The sequence below is a fragment of the Topomyia yanbarensis genome, chromosome 2 (genome assembly GCF_030247195.1).
Source record: "Topomyia yanbarensis strain Yona2022 chromosome 2, ASM3024719v1, whole genome shotgun sequence".
In the NCBI taxonomy this organism is placed as follows: domain Eukaryota; kingdom Metazoa; phylum Arthropoda; class Insecta; order Diptera; family Culicidae; genus Topomyia; species Topomyia yanbarensis.
Window position 1 is genome coordinate 36,542,589 of NC_080671.1, and position 17,749 is coordinate 36,560,337.

The 17,749-nt window shown below is 35.3% G+C and overlaps 1 protein-coding gene across 1 annotated transcript in view; it reads right to left on the reverse strand.

Moving 5' to 3' along the window:
• Positions 1–17,749, reverse strand: part of LOC131682866 (angiotensin-converting enzyme-like) — a 92,520-nt gene that overhangs the window by 31,161 nt on the left and 43,610 nt on the right. The gene's annotated exons all lie outside the window — the stretch shown is intronic.

Sequence of the window (17,749 nt, forward strand, 5' to 3'; positions counted from 1 at the left end):
TTGGATTGGCACTGGTAGCTTTTTTATATTGCCGAGGTTCGCCCAGCATCGAGAATTCAATGTTCGCCGTTTCGTGCAACTCAAGCATGTTTGTTATTGATTCTTGTACCCACTTTTCTATCGAGAAAAACACAATTTATTGTCAATAAATTTAACTGACTGCATAGTCTCCTAGCGTCTTTGGTGGAACCTCAATTCTTTTTCAGTTTGTCTTTGTGCAATAATTTAGGGCGTGCCTGAAAATGGAAAACTTACCCTGATTATATGACTTATTCTCATATATTTTGTACAGCAGATCTAGATTTCAGCGCCCCTCTAAAGTTTGCGCCCTTGGCAGGAGCCAAGGCGGTACCGCAGGCTACGAGCCTGTATTTCTGTTCAGTCATTTCTTTTATTCGTTTCATCCAACATGTTAATTGAACTCAAATTAATTTATTCAATTAATATTGTGACTTTTCCTTGAGTTCCTTGATTTGAGTTATTTGATTTTTTTCCTAAATAATAATTAAATTCACTCATTTTATAGATTTTCTATAATTTATTCAGTTTATTCGAGGTTTTATTCTTGCAGGACAAGAAACTGTGTTAGTTCTATTCCTTGAATTCGCTCATTTCTGTAGAATCACTATATATTAAAACGATAAGGATCTGATCCACAGTAATAACAGTAATGACCTAATTTAAACAGTTGAATACATACCATTTCAAGAGCATGTGAGACTCAACCCTCCGGGCCTTGGTTAAAGGGATGATGCTTGGAGCGATCGCATATCCTTTCTAGTTGAGGAAGGGAAAAATCTGTTAACCTTCTGGTAGTCGCGCTAGTGCACTGAATGCACGCTGCTCTGAAAATCTAGCGAAATTGTCTTAGAGCAGCTGCGGCTGCTCGTTCAGTGAGCCATTTGCGCGACTTCCGGAAGGTTAAACATTACAAAAATCAATTTTGCTCAATCCAAGTTTTCAGAAACACTTATTAAAAATTATTTTATTAAAAAATATTTAATAAAGTGATCAGAATTTTTTAAATTTAAAAAAAAGTTATATGTTATAAGAGAAAAAAAATTTATGTGGACCCAAGTGTAATTACACTGCAGTTTTGCTCGTGAGTTCCATTCAACGTTAACAAATTATTTACATTGGCAGACCTTGTAACGCACCCGCCCCTTAAACACACGAGGAACTACAATAGTGTACTTACTTCAGCGAAGGTCGAATGCTTTTCCGGTGGGTACTATGTTTCATGTTTTCAACTAGAACATTCGTTAAACAGAACAATTAGTTCTCCTAGCAATTGAACCGAAATATTCATTACGACTTATAGTTCACACCGTACGTTAATCATAACGTTGGGATTGTTTCGGTACATAAGTACCTATTTGTTTGTGTGATCTGTGGCACGTAACTTGGAAAAAGCCTCAAGCTCCCCGTCACAGCCGCCCTCCATCCACTTTTAGCAAAAGTCGCACAATTATTGATATAGTTCTTTCACATATATACCTAGGGTAGTTTTGCGTATGTTTATGCATCTCACGGCAGCTCTGCCAAAGTAAACTCGTTATACCTGCCTGTTAATGTTTGAGCCAATCGGTACGTGCGAGTGGTTTGTGGGTGGAAGCCACCGCGCATGGTTGTTACAATCTATAGTTTCGTGTTGTAGACCATTGCATAAGATAGTCGTCGTTAAACATACATCTGGTGGTTTTTTGGGCTCGACTCAGCCAGTAAGTAATAATACAAGCTGATTGCAGCGTCCAAATTATCTTTAATCTGAAATGAGTAGTAGTTTGTGTTTCTCGAGAGATGTCATTATCGGCTTCCGATCTTGAGAAGCAGAACGCTTGATTTCATAGCATTAGAACAATTTCAAAATTCATTATAGGAGCACGTTCACCAGTCACTGCCAAAAACGGTATGTATTGTGCCTTCTCTTGTCATTAGGTTCCCATCCTCGACCTAGCGAAGACATCGTCAATTGTTTGCTACGACCCACCTCACGGCTACCCCGGTAATGGATGCATAAAAGGTCACCCGAAACATTAGTTAATTCATAACGATGCTACGACAGACAAAAATGCGTCTCATAAATTAATGGAATAGTGCAGTCTACCATTGTCTACCAGGTACGGTTCCAATTTAAATTAATATAATTAATACGCGCGGGGTTGTTAAATCGTGAAGAACCAATTGGATTACTCGCAAGGCAGATTACGCGGTCAATTCCATTCCAATTATGCAGAACGGTGTGAACATCACGACCATGGTAGTTAGTACGCGCGGGAAGGTGCAAAAATGAACAAGAGATCGGGTGACCTTTGGAAGTCCGGCCATTGCTGAAACATGAAACATTAGTCCTATGACTAAAACAGTTTCATCGATCGATCGTGTCAGATTTAAATCAAGCACGATGAGATGATTTGCAACTCAGGCGGGGTGCGGAAGGGGGCTACTGGCAACGATGGTTCAAAAGAGATTGATGGGGCAACGTTGGGAAACGGCGATCCGATATTTCATCTTATCCGGTATCCGTTACAGTTTCGGAATCGTGATTGGTTCAGTGTCGAAACCGTGGATCGTGGTAATTTTATGTGATATATTAAGTGTACGGTTCATCGCTTGTGAACTCGAACCTGCCGCGTCGAGTCAGCAACGAAAACCACATTCTATACCGAATAGTGGTTTATTGAAGGTTTTAGATGAAAAATGGAACACGATACGAAAAGTAGTGTACATCAAATATTTGAAATGGTGCGATACACACGGAAAAGATTTTATATAGTTTTTTTTTTACGCCGGCGTCGGCGGTAAAACATGATGATGAGTTATGTTCTACCATAGACCATGCGGTAGACTTGGGTGCAACGCCCAACTCCTACTCTGCAGAAGGCAAAGAATTCTTCACATTTTCTTTTCGATCATGCCCATATGAGCCTGCCTAGTTCTAGTTTTCCGTTCTAAGTTTATAACTGATTCGCTCTAGAATACCTATTAGGGTGTCCCAAAATGACATCATGTTAAAAAAGTCATCGGGCTCACTTCTTAAATGAAAGGTTAGGGTATTGGGACCACTTTCTTCTTCGGAGTGAGTTTGCTAAAACGCTTCCTACTGGTGGCGACTTTTGATTTTTTGAAAAATGGGCCGATTTTGGATAAAATTTCAAATTTATGCCTGTTGAAGTGGTCCTGAACTGTCTTAGATTTTTTTTCAGCATTTTTTATTTTTCTAGAGATCCAAACGGAAAAGTTTGGTTAGTTAATTTGTACAAATTTGGAATTATAAGAGCGGCAGGGCCATTAAAACTTAGTAAAAAGTGAAATTTTTGGTGCTTTTCAGTATTTTTTCTTCAAAACTGGGTATCTACAAAATTTTAAAAGTACAGAAAACACTTTATATAGTTGAGCCGAAATCAGGGGCGTAATTTTGCTGAAGAAAGTGTATAGCTATGGCTAATGGGGTATGAGTTATTTAAGTTTTTGTTAGATAACCTTTGACATTTTTAGCAATTTATCAAAAATAATGCTGTTTCAAAATGTAAATCAGTTCAAATGTGCTTTGACCACACATTGTTTTTCGAAAAATAGAAGGAAAATCATGAAAAATGACGTTTTCTGTACGTCTTTAGTATGTCAGGACGAGGTTTAATGAGCATCCGATGATTTTTTTTGTAATCTCAATTATAAAAATAATAACTTTGCTAATGACGCCAAGTCTCTAATTATTTTTTGAAGAGTTAATTCTCCATAATTACTTCTAGGAGGCATCTTCAACAAAACGATTGTGTCAGAAGATGCGCTGTATTCTGTTGTAAAACTTTTTCGAGGATATTTGCCCCAAATTTGACTATTTCGGAATTATGTGATCTAAACAGTAAATATCAGTTTTTCAACACTCACCTCACTCTTTTGCATTTTTCTACACTTCAAAGTTCCTAACATGAAAATAAGACTTTATATACAAAATGTAAGTACGTTAATCAATTCAGCCTTCAAATATACGCCATAACTTGCCATTAACTCGACATATTTGTTTAATTTTAGTGATTTTCAAACCCGCTAGGTGGCTATTAGTATACAAAATATTTTTTAAAAAAATTGTCAAATGCTCATAAAAACCGATTCTGGTGTACTAAAGACAAGCGAAAAACGCCATTTTTCATCATTTTCCTTCTATTTTCCGAAAAAGAATATGCGGACTAAGCCCACTTAAGTTGTTTTATTTTGTAGAACAGTGTTATTTTTTATGAATATCATAAAATGTCAAAAGGTTATTTAACAAAAACGTAAATAACTTATACCCCATTGGCCGTAGCTATACACTTTCTTCAGCAAAATTACGCCCCTAAATTCGGCTCAACTATATAAAGTGTTTTCTGTACTTTTAAAATTTTGTAGATACCCAGTTTTGAAGAAAAAATACTGAAAGACACCAAAAATTTAACTTTTTACTAAGTTTTAATGGCCCTGCCGCTCTTATAATTCCAAATTTGTACAAACTAACTAACCAAACTTCTCCGTTTGGATCTCCAGAAAAATAAAAAATGCTGAAAAAAAATCTAAGACAGTTCAGGACCACTTCAACAGGCATAAATTTGAAATTTTATCCAAAATTGGCCCATTTTTCTAAAAATCAAAAGTCGCCACCAGTAGGAAGCGTTTTAGCAAACTCACTCTGAAGAAGAAAGTGGTCCCAATACCCTAGCCTTTCATTTAAGAAGTGAGCCCGATGACTTTTTTAACATGATGTCATTTTGGGACACCCTAATACCTATCCGTCTTTCAATTTCATTGCTTTCGTTTCTCTTAGTCTCAAATTTGCCGAAAATAGCCAACAAAATCGATACAGTAGTTAAAATAATAGAAAATTATAACAAGTAACAGCTCGAGATATAGTCTTGAAATATTTTCGTTATGTGTTTCTGATCGGGTTCTCAACCTTTTCTATACCACGCATCCCTTAGAAATCACCCTGGGTTGCTGCGGACCCCCACGGATAAACATCAATATTGTTTGCAATGAATTTGTTATTTTCGGTTTGTTAGGAAACACGACTTGAAATTTCAATTTGCACTGTTAAAATATATTATTCTTCGCGGACCTCCAGCAACGACTTCACGACTCCTAGGGGTCCTCGAACCCCAGGTTGAGAATGACTGATATAAAGGGTTGAAATCATAGTGAATTTTTGCGCGCGGTTAAAATAAGTTTTTTTTTTTAATTTTGCAGAATTGATTATAAATAAGGAAACACGACTTGAAATTTCAATTTGCACTGTTAAAATATATTATTCTTCGCGGACCTCCAGCAACGACTTCACGACTCCTAGGGGTCCTCGAACCCCAGGTTGAGAATGACTGATATAAAGGGTTGAAATCATAGTGAATTTTTGCGCGCGGTTAAAATAAGTTTTTTTTTTCAATTTTGCAGAATTGATTATAAATATGTTATTTTCTTCGTTCAATTTTTTTCGTTCATTTGGGAGACATTAACGCGCAAAATCGATATGTTTTTCCAAGTGGCGTCCCGGATTGCAAATTTCATGATATTCATATTGATTTCAATGTGAACCTAATTACGTTACAAAATAGTTTATTTCTGCTATTTTTGGCCAAAAAAGCAATGTGGAAGTATTCTTTCGTTTCTAGCCCGAAAACCGTAAAAAAAACAAAAAATTCTTTGATCAACATCATGAAAATCGATCAAGCAGTTCTCTTTCAACCCGGGACGCCAACTGAAAAAACTTGTCGATTTTGCACCGTAATATCTCCCAAATGAACATAGTTTAACGAAGTTAGGCCCTTAACATGAAACATGATCCTACTATAATAATTCTCTCTAGTTCAGTGTAAAAAGGTACGTTTTTGACTGATACAAATATGTTATTTTTGTGGTTATTTTCCATACATTAATTCAACATTTGGCGAATATTTCCTCAAATTATCAATCAATTTCTGGGGGTAACACTGGGAGGACTGGTTTCAAACGCTTATAATTCAGCCATTTCCCGAAAAAAATTGTAATATTTGCACATATCACTAAACAATATTTCTAAGAAAGGATGTCAACAGATTTTTGGTATTATATCATTAAAAACATGCATAATACGAAGCATAGTAGCGATACAACGCATTTTTGTACAGAAGCATGCACATTCCCAGCCTTAGATGACAAATATAGGCCTCCCGCGCACGTTAAAAGCTGTCTGTTTTACTGTTAAATCATCACATATAATTAAATAATTGGGAACTGAGCAGGGTTGCCAGATCCACTGATTTTTTCAATACTGTCACACAGTGATGTCCCTATCCTCTGTGCAGTAAAGAGAAATTGAAATTACTCCCCACACTCTGGCAAGCAAAACGAGAGCGCTTCTCTTTCGTTCATATACACCACCGTATTTGATATGTGTAAGCGCACGTTGATGGCAGAGGTAAATTTTCATACACCCAACACTGGAACGAGCTAGAGTGTGGAGAAGAGCTCTTGAAATTCTCTGTGGCGCGCTCAGATAAATTGGCCACAGCGCGCGCCCCAGAGTCGCTGTGGTGTATTCACTGGCGTGGTTTCACTGGCGTGTATTCACTGGCGTGTGATCTTTGGTTTGTTTTCGTCTTACAAGCGGCATTGCGAGTGAGATTGATTTAATTTGCCCAGGTTGTTGCGTTGTGTTGTGTGGATGGCGGTGGCTTATTTCAGCTTATATGATTTTCTACTGAAGATTTCATAGTTGCTTGGTAAAGCTTGCGAGTTTATAGAGTGTTGTTACACTACCGTGGGAAAACTAAAGTATTCGAGCCTAGGGGCAAACAAGGAAAACGTTTTACGTATCAATGTATCGGCTGGTATAAACAAAGTTTTATAATGATCTGTAGTATCAGATTAATCGTATAACAGATGTAAGACGGGATTTGTACATCCACATTAGGTACGGCCTATTTTTTGTTCGACTGAATAACTCAATGGTAAGTTAACTTATTTTGATTGCGAATTTGGCGACGCCAAAAAGTAAAGTGATCCATTACAAGTAATGTCCTGGTATTACACACGTTTGCGATTATTATCATACGCAGGCATTGTAATTCTCTCTCACTCACGCGAGAAGAGGCTTATCCGATGTCCAACTTTTCCGAGATAAAGTCCACATAAAACAAGATAACGTTCACGAGAATTCACATTGTTACTTGTTTTTTACATTTCTTATAAAAGAAATGTATAGAATTCGCTCAAACTTTCAAGATTTTTTCCGAGGCCCGGAGGGCCGAGTCTTATAAACCAATCGACTCAGCTCGACGATTTGAGACAATGTCTGTGTGTGTGTGTGTGTGTGTATGTAACGGACAAATTCTCATTCGAGTTTCTCAGCAATGGCTGAACCGATCTTATCCAAACCAATTTTAAATGAAAGAACTAAAAAACAGTATGAACGTTATTAATTTGTTTTTGATTCTGATGTTTAGTTTCCAAGATATGAATGTTTGAATGCGTAAAAATGGCGTTTTTTGCAGTTTTTTTTAATTATCTGCCGAAATTGACAATATAGATTAACACTTTATATGTTTTTTGGCAGCTTTAACGAATACCTTTAGAAAAAGCTATAGATTGTTGAAATCGAACTATTATCAAAAGAGATATTTAACATAAAATGCGGGCGAAAGATTTTTATCATTTCCCATTGCCAGAAATATGACCAAAAACATGTAATCTATTATTAACGCCAAAACGGCTTATTTTAGGTCAATAGTATCTTCGGAGAATTTAATGCAGGCAATATGCCCTTTCTTTTGGTATTGTGCTTTTGCTGATTAATCCCCCTATGAGTGAGATATTTTCACAAATTTTCTTGGAAGTGATTATATCGAAATGATGTCTTCAGCAAATTTGTAGCTCTTACTTTTGCGAATAACTTTACTGAAGACTTCAAATATCTATTTTGTATACTTTGAAAGTTATGGCTTGTTGTTTGTTGATTACTCTTTGTCGCCTATTTATTGTTCAATATAGTAATAATCCATTGAACTAAGCCAAACATTATTTCAATAAAACAAATTTTGTATTTCATTTTTCTATCTACAACCGCTAGAAATAATCACCGAACACTTCCAAGTTGTCTGGAAGGAACTTGATAACTTATCAGTGCAAAAATGTTCATTTGTACGAACCTTCTGACTGCAATTTTTCTAACTTATAACCATCGGATCGATCTGAAAAATATCGGAAAATAAAAAGCGAAATAAATAGCTACAAGCAACGGCATAGCCAAGAGAAAGTTTTGGGGTTTACCACCATACAACACCCCCCCCCCCCCCACCACACCCAACAAAAAAAATTGGATTGAAGTTGAAAATTTATTGATGCTGACTGATTTAATTCAATATTACAATAACAATTATCTGATCCGTAGATTGATAACCTGTTGTTGTAAACATCATGAGGACTTTTGATAAATTGTCGGAATGGGGTCCTGATATGTAACTGATCTATTGGTCCTGATTTCACAGTTGTCTAATAGCATCAATATCAAATTCCTGCCTGAAAACATTCTAATAGAAAATTCCAGAGTTCTGTAATCAATCATAATCCTCAGATTAATTTTCAAATTGAGCTCGTTTTTGTAGAGATGTACTATAATAAGGGTCTTTATTTAATAGGAAGCGAAGTTAAAATTGATTTAATGAAACATAGTACTGCTCACCAAAAAAATGCATAACTTTCAACATTTTCTAAAAATGTTTTTGCCTTTCTCATTCACTCTAAAATTCGTCAATCTAATCCCGTCCCGGAGGGCCGAGTGTCATATGCCAATCGACTGAGTTCGTCGAGATCGGAAAATGTCTGTGTGTGTATGTATGTGTGTATGTGGAAAAAATGTGACCTCTGTTTCTCAGAGATGGCTGGACCGATTTGCACAAAGTTAGTCTCAAATGAAAGGTACAACCTTCCCATCGGCTGCTATTGAATTTTTTATTGATTGGACTTCCGGTTCCGGAGTTACGAGTTGAAAAGTGCAATCACACAGCAAATTCCCATATAAACTGAAATGAAAAATTTTCAAATCAAATTTGTATTTTTGATACCAAAAGCCTTTAAAATTCATGAAACATTGAGAAGTTTGGCAAAAATGGACTTTTTTGGACTTTAGTACAGTTTTGCCTTTCTCATATAGAAAAGTTATGCAATTACTCTAAAAATCGTCAATCATACCAGCCCGGAGGGAGTATGCAGTGAGGGGTTGCTACTTTAAAATTAAAACTAGTTTAAAATTTCTTAACAAGTTGAAAATTTTCGGCAGGACCTGGACCTCCCGGATCTTTCTCCATGATCCGCCGCTGGTTTCAAGCGATGTTTCAGTATCACATAGTATCTCAAGATCGTGGCTGTCGATCCATTGTATGTATGTGCAAATCGTACTGAACATGTAATATTCATTTCCACCATTGTATTGAACATAACCAGCCATGGAATCGTAGTTTGGACAAATGAGAAAAGCACAATTGCACCACTAGGTGGATTAAAACAGGTTTTTATTTTGGGAATGCGTCGAGTTGAGACGAAAACGTAATATGATTAATAACGAGGATAACACTTTCCGAATGTAGAGAGAAATTTATGAAAAATGACGATTTCCATTCGACTCTAGCAGGTTCTGATCAATTTTGATGAGCATTTGATTTTTGTTGTATGACCAATTATAAGTATAATTCAAATGTTTAAAAACAGTAATTTAAGGTCAAGATAGCATCATTTTGAAACCGTCAATTTCGGAAGTTTAGTATCTTCAATGAGTTTTACAAACGTTAAACAGCGCATCATTTGATAAAATAATTTTGACGGTATATCGTCCAAGAAGTATTTATGGTGAATTTTCTCAGGTTAATATTCATGACTACAATAAAGTCTCAACAAGTTCTCTAAAGACACGAACCTTGTTACTATTTTCTGGAAAATAATTCTGCATAATTTTAAAACTTTAAAAATTATGGTTTCGGAATTATGCCGTTTGGACAGTAAGATCGATTTTCACCAAACCGAATTTCTGGCTACGCCGCTGACTTCAAGTAAGTAGAAACAAAGTCGTTCTACACTCGTTCACAAGAAACTTCTTCGAATGCTGAATATCTATTATAATACATTGACACCCCAATTTTATCAGCGAAATATGAATTGCCAAATATGATTTTTTTATTGCATCGAACTACAACAATTTTTAGGTAGCTTTCAAGGGGTTATTTTATAGACTTCTTCCAAAATTTGGCGAACCTATTCCAATTCGTATACCAATTAATTGGAATACTTAAGGGTTTATATGTTGCAGATAGAGATAATACTGAAATTTTCAGCTTTTTTCCTACACAATATTACGAAAGCTTATTAAACAATTTTTCCTAATAAGTTTGTGAAAATTATAAACTATTTGAAATTTTTTAATACTTTAATTTTTTATTTAACCGTGATTTTTTAATAAATAGTGACCATCGCTTCACAACGTAGTCTATTTTTCATGGCTAGCGGTGAGCACGATCTCTCGAATTGCTGAACTGAAAATTAATAATAGAAATTAATTTTTAGTGTTCTTTACAGATTTAACTCGCCGCGCAGATAGGTCTGAATTAGACCCGCTGGTGCCCTAAGACGATTTCGCTAGATTTTCGGAGCACTGTGCACCCAGTGCATTAACGCAAGTGACGGAAGGCTATCGAAAAGTTTCGTGAAAATGAAAATTCCAGTAATGATGATGATTTCCCCAAACGGTTCGTTTTCGAGAGGTTTTTATTTGTTCTTTGGCATTAGGATTAACGATAATAATTCAAATCAAGGATACTACTGGGAAGTCATCTTTAGAAAAAGTCGATGTCGAAGTAAAATTTGGAACTATGCACGCATGCACTTCAGAGATAGCGTGATATCACTTCAACGCTTTTTTGTGAAAAGGGCGATACTCACAAATGTAAACATAAGGCTTTTTACATACATGCGAATGATTAATAAATAATCCCTTTAGGAAAATTCAGTTTCCCACCACAATATAGATATTTTATTAACATAGCATTAACAATAATTCGATGGTATGTCTATTTTATGGGCCATTTTTTCGCTTTCCTATTGATTTGGTTTGAGATTTCTAGCACTGATGTTGTCCTATGCTGATTTGAGCGATTCTCTGAGTCCTGCCACTATCCCATGTAGTATGTGTTATCAAAAACATCGCGAAGCATCAAGTTCTAAATCCGAAGCGAGTGATAAGAGTTATAAGAAATGTCTCATCACACTGTTAGGTGGATTAAAAGCGTTTTTTCTGTAGCGCGTTATTAAAAATAATGACGTGCCAATTTAGAAGCGCTTCTATTTGACCGGTACATTGCTTTCAAGGGGTTACAGCACTGTAGATTTTTTAAAGCATTTAATTTTTATTTATTAGTTGAATTTTGTTTACTGGTGCTTTAGGATGCTGAAAATGATATTCCAAAAAATGAATCGCGAAAACATTAAATAAATATTCAAGTTTTTTCGCAACGCCTCTTATGTATACCTCGAGTATACTGAAAACGTTAACCGTGTTTTTCTCGAAATAATTTTTTTTAATCTGGCCGGAAATGTAACTCGAACAAATGATTTTTGATCAGCCTAAAATTTTTACAGCATGTTCAAAATTACTTTCTCCAGCGATGTACGTGGGATTTAATTTTTTCATTGCATAATTTCTTAATATGCAAATTTTAAAAATCGACACTTTTAACACATTTTTAGCGTTTTTCGACTAAAAATGTGCCATTTCGCGAAAAATCAAGACATAGAAAAAATCTTACGTATGCTGTTTGCTGTCGTTCTAAGAAGTTTAAAAAGCTTTGGTTTTTGGCTCTGGATCAAAAATTACGGGACATGGAGCTCCGGCCGTGGACCCTTTCCAAAAAAAATCCCCGACGGGAAAGTGCTGCACAGCCGCCATCTTGTGACGAAATTACTCGAATAAATCATTTTTTTGCAATAAAGTAATGTTATATATCTCATTAACCCTCTGGAAGTCGCGCTTATGGCCCACTGAACGAGCAGCCGCTGATGCTTTAAGACGGGTTCGCTAGATTTTCAGAGCAGCGTGCACTGCCGGAAAGTTAAACAAGATCTCGATTCATCTCATTATTGCGTCAAGATAAATTCCCGAAATATGCCTATTTTTCGTGCTCTATAGTAGTGTAACCCCTCAATAATTAGTTCTGGAATCATTTGACGGCATTTTTCTTCTGTGCCATCATTTAAATAAATTAGCTGGTTTTCTCTCGAATTTCCATGCGATGGTATAATAAGAGAGAGAATTAAAATTGAAACCTAACATGTTCGGGTACGAGTATAGCAAAGAAGTTCAAAATGGCAAATCCACCGTCTTTGCAGTACATACTAAATTGTTCCAAAGAACGTTTATCTGTTTGCCGTGATTTTATAATTTGTAAAACATATAATATTTAGTTTATGTATCAGAGGATGTTTATGACCCCACCGAATAAAAATCTTCTTGTGTAAACCTTGAACCTATAGTTGATTTCGTGACATGAGGATGTGCTTTTGTTTTCATTTCGATCCGAAAAAGGAATACGATCTACGTTTATCCCAAAAATTAACGTAAACTTCGTATTCTATACATATATTAATCAATTCACCTGTAAGTATTCATACATACACTTCGAATCGAGTACACTTCCGTGATATTTATTCTTAGTCCAATTAGGTGATTAAAATTTTATGATAAGCAGAAATATAGGATTTGATTCCTGATGAAATAAGTTTTTATGGATATTTAGTAATATTATATCAGACAATACTAATTATCCTCAACATATTCCATATTCTTCTCAAAATTTATCAATTTCGAATGCTCTAGTAATGCTAACAAAGTAAATACATATTAGTTTAATAGTTCCGCACTTAAGCTGTAAGTCGCATTTTAGTCATGCTTGGGTCAGTAAAAGCCAAATATTTTACGCTTTTTTGGCTATTCTCGAGCGACGTAGAGATACAAAAAAATATTTCGTTCTAATTCTAATATAAAATTTTTGAAAATCTACACTTGTACTGCATTACAACGATAGCATTAGTTAGACTAATAATATAGTGCAATAAAAGCAGAATGTTGAAAGTTGTTCTACGTGTCTTATGAACTGCCCTAGAATTTTAATTGCAAATATGGGAAATCGTTCAACGTATCTTTGGTATGTGTGCAAAGAACTAGAATATTTGAGTGAAAATTCTGCTAAAAAATCGATGAAAAGTTCTATGGGCGATGTCAATATATTAAACGTTTAATCCCAAAAATGATAAAAAATGTTAAGATTGTTTATTAACCAATTTATGTATGTGAAACTTCTTGTACCATTACCACTACCATGTATCATTAATATAGCCATTGCTAATTACGGCTCCTATGGGACATGCAACTATAGATACATTAGCTCAACTATATATATAACTTTCATACTCGGTCATACAAACAACGGGTTGTTAAGAACCGGCCACCATACCAGAATCTGCTTTTTTCCATGTATATATTTTGACAACATACCATTCAAGCACCATTTTAATTCTTTCCCATTTTAATTCTTTCCCATTTTAATTCTGTCGATTGATGAAATTTTTTTTATACGATGGCTTCTGAAGAAAGCTTCGTTGACACTAAAGTAGCCTGACGCTTTATCCTATTGAGCTATCGCCGTAATATTATAGAAAGTAGTTTTTTATATCATGTTAATCTACAGGTTTTTGGAATCTTTGAAAATCCCTCGGAAATCCCCTGTTCGAAGATCGTGCAAGATGTTTTCATAAGGCGAATTTTTTTCTATATATTCGTTGATATAAAAGTTCGCAAGCGATCTTTTCTTCTTCCGATATTTTCTTGAACCGAATAATGTTCCCAAACATCGGCACTCTTGAAGTTCACTGACGATTTTTTCCGTAGCGATATTTTATATCAGTGAACTTTTTATTAGAAAATTGGCGATGAAAAGATTCTGTTGTGAACATTGATATTTTGATATTTTCCCAACACTACCTTTTTGATAAAACACCTCATTCAAGAAAGTTATAATGAGGAATAATTTATCACACAAAAATCGCTTGTTTAAACTTGAGGAAACACCTTACTTGTTACTTGAAAATACGAAAATTTCATAGAGATTGACAGAGATTCCGACAGATACTACCAGATACCTAATATTTTGTTTTGCTGTTGATATTACGTGCAATGAATCCGTGCATTATAATTACGGTCTAAAATACTAACTGACGCAAAAATCTAGAATACGTATAATAAACATTGTTGCTGCTGACCCATTTATAACATACTTTTATGGAACACAAGATTCATTGTTCATTTAAAATAAGCGTGAACACTAGTGGCCTTTTTTCTTGACCCCGAAACTGAGCCAATTTATTGCGCTCATTGACGCGCAGAATCCCGGTCCTAGCTCCCATGCTCTTGAAACATTCGCTTTCGCCTGCTGTTTAAACGATTTCCACGCAAAATAATAGACAAATAAACAAATGCATAACGGTGTAATTGTGATGTTGTATGTAAATTAATTATCGTATACCTAATTTTACTGAATATGTCAAGCCTGTCGACGAAATCTAAGATTTCGTTTAAACTTGTAGGATTAAGTTATAATAAAACTATTAATACTTATAACACGAGTTTGCATATCAGGTGCCTCTGGTCATTATAAAACTCTCTAAACGATGATACGTAAAAAGTTTTCCCAATTTGCTCCGAGGACCGAGTACTTTTAGTTTTGCAGGTAGTGTAACAATATTTTATAAACTCGTTCGATTTACCAAGCAACTTGTATGAAATCTTCAGTAGAAAATAATATAAGCTTGAAATAAACCACCACCATCCACAGAATACAACGCAACAACCTGTGCAAATCAAATCAATCTCACTCGCAATGTCGCTTGTAAGACGAAAACAAACCAAAGATCACACGCCAGTGAATACACGCCAGTGAAACCACGCCAGTGAATACACCACAGCGACACTGGGGCGCGCGCGGTGGTGACTTTATCTGAGCGCGCCACAGAGAATTTAAAGAGCAAGAGAGCACGGTTATCTCGCACCCAGCTACCTCAACACCAGCGCACACTTGAAATCGGTCTATACAGCTCCGAAAGAAAGAGCGTTCTGCTTTTTTCTGTGGTGTGTGATCATTGTATCCTCTGTGTAGGCATCACACTTACGCGTCAGTGCATCACTAGGGTGAAATGCCATCACTGCTGTCACAGATTCATTTATAATTTTCGGTTACAGATTTTTTTTTCACAGATGGCAGATTTATTGCATTTTTATATGCCATTACAGCAAGCTACAGATTTTTGAAAACGTTTTATGATTGATGTTTGATGTTTTGATGTTTTGATGCTTTGATGTTTTGATGTTTTGATGTTTTGATGTTTTGATGTTTTGATGTTTTGATGTTTTGATGTTTTGATGTTTTGATGTTTTGATGTTTTGATGTTTTGATGTTTTGATGTTTTGATGTTTTGATGTTTTGATGCTTTGATGTTTTGATGTTTTGATGTTTTGATGTTTTGATGTTTTGATGTTTTGATGTTTTATGTTTCGCCGAAAGCGTACCTTTTTAAGATTCATCATTGAGGAAGTTCCAAAATGAACATTTATAGTGCGCATCAAAAGATATAAGAAAAGGTTCTTTATCTTTATTTAATGAAACCCTAAAAAACAGAAAAACTCTTAATTGTTGGTCTTTCGACTATTGTGTTTTTATTCTCCCTTTTGTGAATCGACAGAAATTGACATTTTTTCTATTTACTCCGCCGGAAAGGGTAAAGTGAGCTTCGTTCCTCATTAAAATTTTGTCCCAAAAAAACAGGCTGTGCATCAACCATTCTTGCCACAGCATTTGCATATTCCAAGCGACGTGGCATATCCGTTGGCAACAGTCGACCTATAGCTAAAATTGCACTAAATGACGTTTCAGAATTGTGTTTATCTATCAAAATCGGCTGGAAAATGACGGAGCTGTTCAATGTTGAAATAAGATACATCCAGATGGCGCACCCTGTAAAATAAGTTCATATTGTTGCGCCTCAAAGCAAAACGTGGAATTACTGGTATTTTTGCATAAAAGTCATATAAATGGATAAAAACAAATTCGTAGTATTAAAATACTGTAGGAATTGTATTCCCTGCATTCAGTTTATGACGAGGTTTCAAGCCGCGAAATTATCGTGCTCTCATACTGCATTGTCAGCAACTTTTCAAAATTTCTTTAAAGGTGAAAATATGGGCCCCTACTTGCTATAGATTAAAAAAAATGGTAAAATATGCTGGTCGTGAAAATGAATGCTTTGAATATTTCAATAAAATAAACATTTTTTAATTCACTGAACTGAAAAAATCGAAACTTTTACGGACAACATAAACAAAAAGTCTGTTTAGATATTTTCAAAATAGAATTTTTTTGAAAATATCTAAAATAAACTGACAGTTAATTACGTTAAATAATTAACAGACTTCGTAGCCGATCTTTAATGTACTGGATAATCACAATGCTACTGTTTCGATCTTACTGACCACGAAGTTTCTGGGTGAGAGCTCAAACATACTGCGAGAGATTTATGAGACCAGCGTCTTACCCTTTGTAACGCCAGATCGAGGCAATGTTTTTCAGTGAATTGTCAATAACTTTGCTGAGGGAACTAATTTTCTATCTGTAAAAATTTAAAGAATTATGTTTATGTATACTTGATTCAGTTAGCAAATATTATAATCGAATACAAATAATTCCAACGGAATACGGAGATGCCAACTTTTGGCTCTGTCCTTTTTTCTCGTTTCAAAATTATTTTAGTGGAGAAGGTGTATTGAATGAAAATTAGTTTTGTGGTTATTAGTTCATAACATATGTCGGTTTGGAGAAAAACATCATGTAAATGGAGCCAATGAAATTCAAAAATTCTTTTTGAAAATAACGTAATATAAATAGAGTTCATATGAGAATGATACACACTCCTTTGTGAGTAATAATTAGCGAATTAGTTATGGACAACACAATACAATGACCAGCTTCACATTTTCATGGTTCGCATTAATATTAGTAAACAGATATAAATATCTAAATCCTAAAAAAAATTCCCAACGCCTATGTTTGCTGATGTGATTAAATTTAAGTTATAAACCTATTAATATGTGTATTTTTTAAGAAATTTACTATTTGCACAATTTTTAGAAAGATTTCTACAATCTGGTGGCAGTCTTTCGAAAAGATTTCCGAGTCCAAATCATATACATTAAAAAATGTAGCGCCGATCAGATTGCGCAAAAAGAGTGAAACTGTTACACAACTACGCTACGAGAAAGGCGGAAAATCGTACATTCAAATCAATTCCCGACAATAATCACTGATACTATCTAATAGCTGGACGCCATTGAACGTTACCCAATAGCAGCGACACGCTCCCATACCAGCTGATTTCAGTTCACCCACATCGGTCGGACTAAAATTAAGAAAACATTTCAGCTAACTGCGTTAAGCCTGTTCGAAATTTCAACGGAAAACGCTTTTCCCGCAGTCACCCATCAATCAGAGTCCGTCATTTAGTTAGTCAGTCGGTAAGTATAAGATACGTTGGCAGAAGTCTATCATTATCTGCTAAAGCAACTGTTGCTAGTTTGGCCAGGTACTAAATTGTTGGTACATTTATGCTTCTATGCATATGTGCATATGACCGCATTAAACTAGAGATCTTTGCG